This window comes from Heptranchias perlo, chromosome 33 (assembly GCF_035084215.1).
Source record: "Heptranchias perlo isolate sHepPer1 chromosome 33, sHepPer1.hap1, whole genome shotgun sequence".
NCBI lineage: Eukaryota > Metazoa > Chordata > Chondrichthyes > Hexanchiformes > Hexanchidae > Heptranchias > Heptranchias perlo.
The window spans coordinates 25,347,998-25,356,759 of record NC_090357.1 but is presented as its reverse complement, the minus strand read 5'-3'; the positions used below and the strand labels follow the sequence as shown (position 1 = coordinate 25,356,759).

At 48.1% G+C, this 8,762-nt stretch overlaps 1 protein-coding gene across 1 annotated transcript in view; it reads left to right on the top strand.

Moving 5' to 3' along the window:
• The first annotated feature begins 479 nt into the window (after window positions 1-479).
• The window catches only part of cdon (cell adhesion associated, oncogene regulated), a 182,523-nt gene continuing 174,240 nt past the window's right edge, over window positions 480-8,762 (top strand). Inside the window, exon 1 of the mRNA XM_067971079.1 lies at window positions 480-592. The gene's annotated coding sequence lies outside the window, so the exon portion shown is untranslated. The remainder of the gene's footprint in view (window positions 593-8,762) is intronic.

The following is an 8,762-nucleotide window of genomic DNA, read 5'->3' as shown; positions in this document are numbered from 1 at the left end:
CTCCACTCGCTCAGAGTAAAAAGACATTCGTCTGTCCGGGCCTAGAGTCAGGCCTGACGACCCCTGACCCCTGCTGTGATGTAAAGAAGGTGCCTATCTGAAAATTGAACTTCCAAGAAAAGAAAGATAAATGATCCACTGCCAAACTTTATCCGAAACATATGTTTTTCCCACTATTCTAGTTATCTGGGATATTTCCTGCATGTTTGTTGCCATGGTAGCGGGCCCAGCATGAAAGAACTATTTACTAGTTCATAAGGGAAGAGCAGGCATGTGTTGTCAATTTTGAAGCCTGGTAAATAGATTTGCTTTCTGTCTGCTAGACCGGTGAAAACACTAACTGATGCTAGCAAAGACTGACAGAGAAATGACCAATCTCCTCAAACATTCCCACAGTTCCTGCACCATTCTGTTATTTACTTGACTGAAGAGAGTTTTTTCTCTCTCTCTCTCTCTTGGCTGTGATAGTGGGGAGTCTGGGCAGAGAGCCCATTGTAGAGGAGCTTATAACTTTAAAGGAAATCTTCAAAACTCTCCAGCATTTGGGAAAGGCTGTCAGACCGGAGAAAGCACGGAGCCGGCTGGGGCTGAGGTAAGTAGCCAAGAAGGGTCAGAGCTACGTGACTGCTAACCAAAACTACCCTTTAATGGGCTGTCTGAGCTGATGCTGTTCCTTCACTGGTTTTTGTAGGGCCTTGTAACAGACACCTGGGCTTCAACAAGCAGAGATTGCCGTTCTCTTCCCCTTCCCATGCAGGCTGGTGTGGCGAACAGAGCAGGCTGCTAGTGTTGTTCATGGCATGATACATTGATTACTGTATGACAGTCGCAAATGTGATTCAATCCGACTCCCACTGAGGCGACTGTTATACAGTAATGAATCTCAAATCCTTCTTGAGATAAACAGTTGTTTTTTTAATATTACTGGTTTGAGTGCCTGCTTATTTGAGGGGGGAAAGGGAGGAGATGAGTGAGAGAGGTGTAGTAGCATTCTGAGATCTTTAACTCGGTGTGTGTGTGTATGTATGTGTGTGTGAGTGTGTGTGTATGTGTGTGAGTGTGTTTGTGTGTGGGGTGTGTGTGTATGAGTGTGTGTGTGGGTGAGTGTGTTTGTGTGTGTGAGTGTGTGTATGTGTGAGTGTGTGTGTGCGTTTGTGTGTGTATGTGTATGTGTGTGGGGTGTGTGTGTATGAGTGAGTGTGTGTGTGTGGGGTGTGTGTGTATGAATGTGTGTGCGGGTGAGTGTATTTGTGTGTGTGAGTGTGTTTGTGTGAGTGTGTGTGAGAGTGTGTGTGTGTTTATGTGTGTATGTGTGAGTGGGGTGTGTGTGAGTGTGTTTGTGTGTGTATGTGTGTATGAGTGTGTGAGTGTGTGTGTGTATGAGTGTGTGTGAGTGTGTGAGTGTGTGTGTGAGTGTGTGTGTGTGTGTGTGTGTGTGTGAGTGAGTGTGTGTGTGAGTGTGTAAAGAAAGATTGTCAACCCTTTATTCATAGATCCTTAGACCTGAGACTGACTCTGTGCTGCCATTGGTGCAATGTATCAAAGCTGGGGTTAAAGGGGGGGGTCCCAGTTACCCTGTAGTCCACTACGCCCTTCTCAAGGGGCAATTGTGTCAACTGCTCATCAACCTCCTCCAACTCATAGGATTTTGGTGTCAGTTTGTTTGCTAGTTAGCGGTGTTAAGCCGAGGGGAGTGGGGGAGCGGTGAGTTAACCGTGCTGAGAGTGATTGATTGAGGTAGTTGGAGCGGTTTGCTGCCAGGTTTATGGGGACTCAGTCTATGAGTCATCTGATCAGAATCAGAATGATTGCGTTTCCAAGACACACCGTGATACGGATTGATTCACTGATTAATTGATCGACAAATGACCACTTGTGTTAATCGGGGCGATTTTAGATATTCTGGCTTCTGTGCGCACCAGAGGTTGGAACATTCCAGAACAAAGGTTAGCCAAGCAATTGTCGACACAAAATCTAATCAACAAAGAACCTATATGTAGGAGGTGAGGCAGCTCTCTGTTTACCAGCTGATAATCTTTTTCTTCCTGTTGGAGGTTAATCTTACTCGGTCTCCGACCCGTCACTGATCCTAATGGAAATTCCCTGTAAAGTCCAGATGGAAAAGAGCAAGATAGCCCCAGCCCGCAGACTGGCGTTCTAAGCAGCACTGATGGCTCGGTGAGTGAAGGCACTCCCCAGTGTGGTCCTGAGTCAGCCGGAGCAGGGCTCCCTCCCTTGTCTGCGATCAGTTGGTTGATCTCAATCCAGGGGGCAGCGGGGGTATTAAAATTGGCCTCAGTGTCCCTGGGCTAGTGAGGAGAAAAGTCAGCCCAGGTTCCCAGGTGTTGTCCGTCCTCCTGTAGGAAATCGCCTGTGTGTTAAAGACAGAATCGGGCTCATCTACCTTCCATGACACAATAGCCTGCTGGCATGCAACATCTAGTCTTACACTTAAAGAATGGCCGCTTGGTTGAGCTCCCGCTGGGCCAGGCAATAGTGCACAGGCAATAGTGCACAGGCAATAGTGCACAGGCAATAGTGCACAGGCAATAGTGCACAGGCAATTGTGCCCCAGGGTGAATCACTGTGTGAGGAATGGAGAAACTGGGGGAAGAAAAACAAAAATGGGAAGGAATGGGGCTTAAACGAGCCCAGCAATTCCTGAGCACATCCTTGGGCTGTCCGAGTTACTGTGCCATCCTCCTTGCTATGAAGTCATTTGCAGTGTCGCACCAAGTCCCGTTCACACCGTCGCCCCTGTGCTCGCTGACCGACATTGGCTCCCGTTCCGGCAATGCCTCGAATTTAAAATTCTCATTCATGTCGTCAAATCCCCGCCATGGCCTCTCCCCTCCCTATCTCTGTAACCCCCTCCAGCCCTAAAACTCTCCAAGATCTCTGCGTTCCTCCAATTCTGGCCTCTTGCGCATCCCCGATTTTCATCGCCCCACCATTGGCGGCCGTGCCTTCAGCCGTCCAGGCCCTAAGCTCCGGAATTCCCTCCCTAAACCTCTCCTCCTCTCCGCCTCCCTCTCCTCCTTTAAGATGCTCCTTAAAACCTACCTCTTTGACCAAGCTTTTGGTCGCTTGTCCTAATATCTCCTTATGTGGCTCAGTGTCACACTTTGTTTGATTAAGCTCCTGTGAAGGGCCTTGGGATGTTTTACTATGCTGAAGATTCTATATAAATGCAAGTTGTTGTCGTTGTCTGTGCTGTAATCGGACATTGGGTGCAGCAGTTGGCACTTGTCTGTCTGTATCGGGAACCAGGCTAAGCCAACATCTGCTCAAACCCACACTGTGACAAGCTGTATGGTATAAAACTCGATGCATTGGGCGGGGTGGGAGAGACCGTCTTTGTCTTTGAATCGGGCTGTTTGAACCGTCTCCTCGATCAGCTCTCGAAAACATTGCTCGCCCAGGATCAACCAATCCGAGCAGGCTGTAAGCTGTTACTCATTGATGGTAGCTCAGTAAGAAAAGGCAGAGGGACGGAGCTGTTAAAGCCCAGGTTCCATCCCTGGGCTCTGCTGATTTCAGCCAGGGCTGTGGTTGAGTGCCGCAATTGGCATCAGTGTTCCTGGGCTAGGAGGGGAAAAACATTACCCGGGACTCACTTGATCGATGTGAATTAAGCTGCGTTTATACTGGTGCCATTTGAATCCAGATTCCAGGATACTGATATCTGTGCACTATTAAAAAAACATTATTCACTCTTGGGATGTGGGCATCACTGGCAAGGCTGGCATTTATTGCCCATCCCCAGTTGCCCTGAGAAGGCAGTGGTGGGCCTTCTTCTTGAACCACTGCAATCTGTATTTGTTATAGTGGTTTTGATGGGCCCACTTCAGACAGCAGTTAAGAGTTGGTGTGGGACTGGAGTCACATATAGGCCAGACAGCAGGATTCCTTCCCTAAAGGACATTAGTGAACCAGTTGGGTTTTTATGACAATCTGACAGCTTCATGGTCACTTTTACTGGTACCAGCTTTTTATTTACAGATTGTTTTTGAAATCGGAATTCAAATTCTCAAACTGCCATGGTGGGATTATGAACTTACATTCTTGGGATTACTCATTCAGTAACATAACAGTTACACCACCATCGCCCTGTTGCAGTCCCAGTTGATTTCGGATACCGGAGTCGCAGTGTAACCCGCTCACAGATGCCACTTGCCTGACAACCTGAATTAAAACTGCACCAGTTTAAAAAAAAACAGCTGCAGTTTAAAAAGCACTTTTTGTGTCTAAACCCATTTCTTACAGTCACTTCCTTTCCTGATCCAAATCAGTGCCAGAAACTTTATACCAGAACTGTCAGTACGTGGGAAAACTAAACGCGGACTTGTTCTGTTGAAGAGCAGCTCTTAGGGGTGATGTCTAAACAAGAACTCACATTAATGGCGTGCCTTTAATGTAAGGGATGTTTGAACGCAGATAGACTAAAGGAAACAGGCCCAGAACCAGACACACAGAGATTAGTGGGGGCAAACCAAAGCTTTGTTGGAAAGATGGATTTGGAGGAGGCTTTTAAAGGAGGAGAGGCAGCGGAGTCTGGGACAAGTTGGAGTTGATGGAGGGTGGAGGATGGGAGGTCGGCCAGGAGAACTCTAGTATTCGCTCCAGTGTTTAACGTTGGACTGAAGGAAAAGGTAAAGTGAGCAGCATTGAAATGTTATCCTGGGGCAATGCAAACTGGCTGTCAGCTGTGGCTCGGTATTAGTACTCTCGCATCTGAGTCAGAAAGTTGTGGGTTCGAAATCCCACTCCTGGAGACTTTGAGGCACAAAAAAGTCTAGGCTGATAATCCAGTGCAGTACTGAGGGAATGCTGCACTGTCAGAGATGCCGTCTTTCAGATGAGACATTAAACTAAAGTTCCATCTGCCCTCTCAGGTAAACATAACAGATCCCATGGTATTATTTCAAAGAAGAGCAGGTTTCCTGGACAATATTTATCCCTCAACCAACATCACTTTAAAAAAAAGAGATGATCTGGTCATTATCATGTTGCCGTTCGTGGGATCTTACTGTGCGCAAATCGGCTGAACGCTTTTCCTACATTACAACAGTGACTACACTTCAAAAAGTACTTCATTGCCTATGAAGCACTTTGGGGCATCCTGAGGTTGTGAAAGGCGCTATATAAATGCAAGTCTTTGTTTCTTTCTTTTCTTTATTCCACTGTGGGTCAGTCAGGTAGTGTGATGGAGAGGGGCTCCTCCAATGTGATCACAAGCAGCAGCTTCTCCTGGGCTAAAGCCCATGTAAAGGGCAGGGGGGAATGCCCGTGAGGTTCGTCTCGCAGCAACCTGGCGGCACTGGGGTCCCCAGTTACGCCCACCTGGAGGCAGGAAACATCTGTAAACACCATGAAGGGGTTAACAATCTCCCGGGGCCACAGAGTGTGCAGCAAGAGTAACAATTAGATTTATGAGCTGCTGTTTCTCCGAAGTATTTCTGGCTTGAGGTTGTGCCAACATTGCCAGGCTCACCTGACAGGCGAGATGTTTGTGTTTTACAGTCTGTGTGGGACTCCATATTAGGCAATGAGGACTGCAAGCTCAGGGAGCAGGGTCAAAATCTTCCATCGCCTGCTCTCATCTCGACGTGTAGGAATGTTGCCTCATTTCTAAGTCCCGGGGGTAATGACTGCATCTGTCTACAGGTGCGTCTGCTTCAGTGTGAAGCACCTAACGGTCGAAGTGCCTGCACTCCTTCATCAGTCCTTCGCACCTCAGGGGTCCTCGGTATGAACGGCACCCGGACTGAGTCACCCACGAACCTGAGGTGGACGGGGAGCAAATGACACCAGAACCGTGCAGCCTCCCAGCCTGGTCAGCTAGATCTCACAATTATGGTGCAAAACACATGGGACGTGAAGAACTTAAGAAAAAGAGCATTAAGAACCATGTTTGGGGAGCTGTGTCGTGCAGCTGGTTGATAAGAGTGAGGAAACGTTTCCTCTGTGCACCAAATGGTAAACCTTCGGCATGTGACATTTCTACACGGAGTACAGAGGACATCTTCCCACGCTGTTCTTTCACCTCTGGGACCTGGGTTTGAATCCAGCCCAGAAGTAATGAGATGAACAGGCCCTCCGTCTGTCTGACTGTGGGGCTGTCACAACCCAGCTTCCAGCAGGCTTGGGCCCAGACCACAGAACTGGTGCTGATCAGTGTTAAAATCCACAAACGCTGGAAATTCACAAATTCGTCAGCATCTGAAAGGAGAAAGAAAGTAGGTTGGGATTTCGGCTGTGGGTCCTTGCTCAGAACTGTTCCGTTGAAGGGTCACTAACTGAATCGTTGGCTTCTCGTTTCTCACAGATGCTGATGTCAATTTCCAGCGCTCTCTGTTTTTATCTCAGAGGCCACCACTTACAGCTTTTACTTTCTACCCCATGCAGTTGGTAGTAAAGTGGCTCTCCAACTGAGAGAGACTGTAAAGGTCCCTGAGATTATGGTAATGTACATTGATGGGAAGATGTAGAGAGAGCTTTACTCTGTATCTAACCCTGTACCTGCCCCGGGAGTGTTTGATGGGACAATATGGAGAGAGCTTTACTCTGTATCGAACCCGTGCTGTAGCTGCCCCGGGAGTGTTTGACGGGACAGTGTAGAGGGAGCTTTACTCTGTATCTAACCCTGTACCTGCCCTGGGAGTGTTTGATGGGACAGTGTAGAGAGAGCTTTACTCTGTATCTAACCCTGTACCTGCCCCGGGAGTGTTTGATGAGACAGCGTAGAGGGAGCTTTAAACAGCAGGTGGCTGTAATATATCAGAGATGATGACCCTTCTTGTTCAACTACCACCATTCAGGTCTTGGGCTTAATTTTCAGTTTCTGTTCATTTGTCCAATGATCTACTCTCCCGAGGACACTAGGGTCTTGTTCCCAGTGCATGGTCCTCCCTCCAATACCTTTCCCGAGGGACCAACGTTCAGGTGTGATCCCAGGCACTGAATAGTAGCAGGTTATTCAACCATGGGGAACTTAAAGCTGAGTCCAATCCTCTTCTCCTGCAGTGTCCAAACACCTGAACCGCCATTGAAATGTAGAAACATAGAAAATAGGAGCAGAAGTAGGCATTCGGCCCTTCGAGCCTGCTCCGCCATTCAATATGATCATGGCTGATCCTCTATCTCAATACCATATTCCCGCTCTCTCCCCATACCCCTTGATGCCTTTTGTGTCTAGAAATCTCTCTAGCTCCTTCTTAACTATATTCAGAGACTTGGCCTCCACAGCCTTCTGTGGTAGAGAATTCCACAGGTTCACCATCCTCTGAGTGAAGAAATTTCTCCTCATCTCTGTCCTAAATGTCCTACCCCGTATCCTGAGACTGTGACCCCTCGTTCTGGACCCCCCCAGCCAGGGGAAACAATCTCCCTGCATCCAGTCTGTCTAGCCCTGTCAGAATTTAATATTTTTCAATGAGATCCCCTCTCATCCTTCTATACTCAAGTGAATACAGGCCAAGTTGACCCAATCTCTCCTCATACGGCAGACCTGCCATCCCAGGAATCAGTCTGGTGAACCTTCGCTGCACTCCCTCTATGGCAAGTATATCCTTTCATAGGTAAGGAGACCAAAACCGCACACAATACTCCAGGTGCGGTCAGTCAATATCAATCAAGTGTGGGAAACCAGGCGGATTTTGCCCCCGTCCCTAGCCCAGAGGAACTGAGGCCAATTGTCACGTTCCAATTGTGGCTCTGGCTGACATCAGACAATTCTGATATGTGAGGGATCAAATCTGGGATCTTCCAGGCCCACAGGGGGTCAGCACCACACTGGAGAGTCCATTAAACCATTGGGCCTTTTCAACTCAATGAAAATATTTCAGCAGTAGAAGTGATCAATCATACAGTGACGTGACAGGGGGGTGTCACCTCCCTCTCCTCTCTGACAGGCCCCTGTCATCCATCATGGACGGGACTGGGTGGGAGGGGTGAATGGAACGCAAAAAATAATATTTTCATGAATGGATTGACCTACTGTGACTAAATATGGAAAACATTTTCACAGTTATGACAGCCCACATGTGTGATAACAGTTTATATTTCACTAAAATAACTTATGACTCATTGTGTAAGCACTTAGACTGAGAGAGAGCTGCAATGGGCACTGAATACCAGGCCCCACAATAGAGGTGCAAACAATATCATTGGGCCAAGGTCTGCCAACTATTCAGTTAGTCTTCATTCCTCACACATACGATTAACTTATGGGATTGACAGTCACCTGTGCAAGTTAACATGGCTGGCAATGCACAATGACAATGTCTGATTTGCCGGGTATTTTGCTTAAGGATGGAGGTCTCCTCATCAGATCTTCCCATTCGTGTTACATCCCACCATACTCCCTGAATCCTCACCATCTCATCCTTGTTTCCAAATCCCTCCCTGGCCTCGCCCCTCCATATACCTGTAACCTCGTCCAGCCCTACAGCCCTCCGAGATCTCTGTGCTCCTCCAATTCGGGCCCCTTATACCACCCCTGACTCACTTCGCCCAACATCGGCAGCCATGTGTTGTAGCCCGTGCTGTACCTGCCCTAGGAGTGTTTGATGGGACAGTGTAGAGGGAGCTTTACTCTGTATCTAACCCGTGCTGTACCTGCCCTAGGAGTGTTTGATGGGACAGTGTAGAGGGAGCTTTACTCTGTATCTAACCCGTGCTGTACCTGCCCTGGGAGTGTTTGATGGGACAGTGTAGAGGCAGCTTTACTCTGTATCTAACCCGTGCTGTACCTGCCCTGG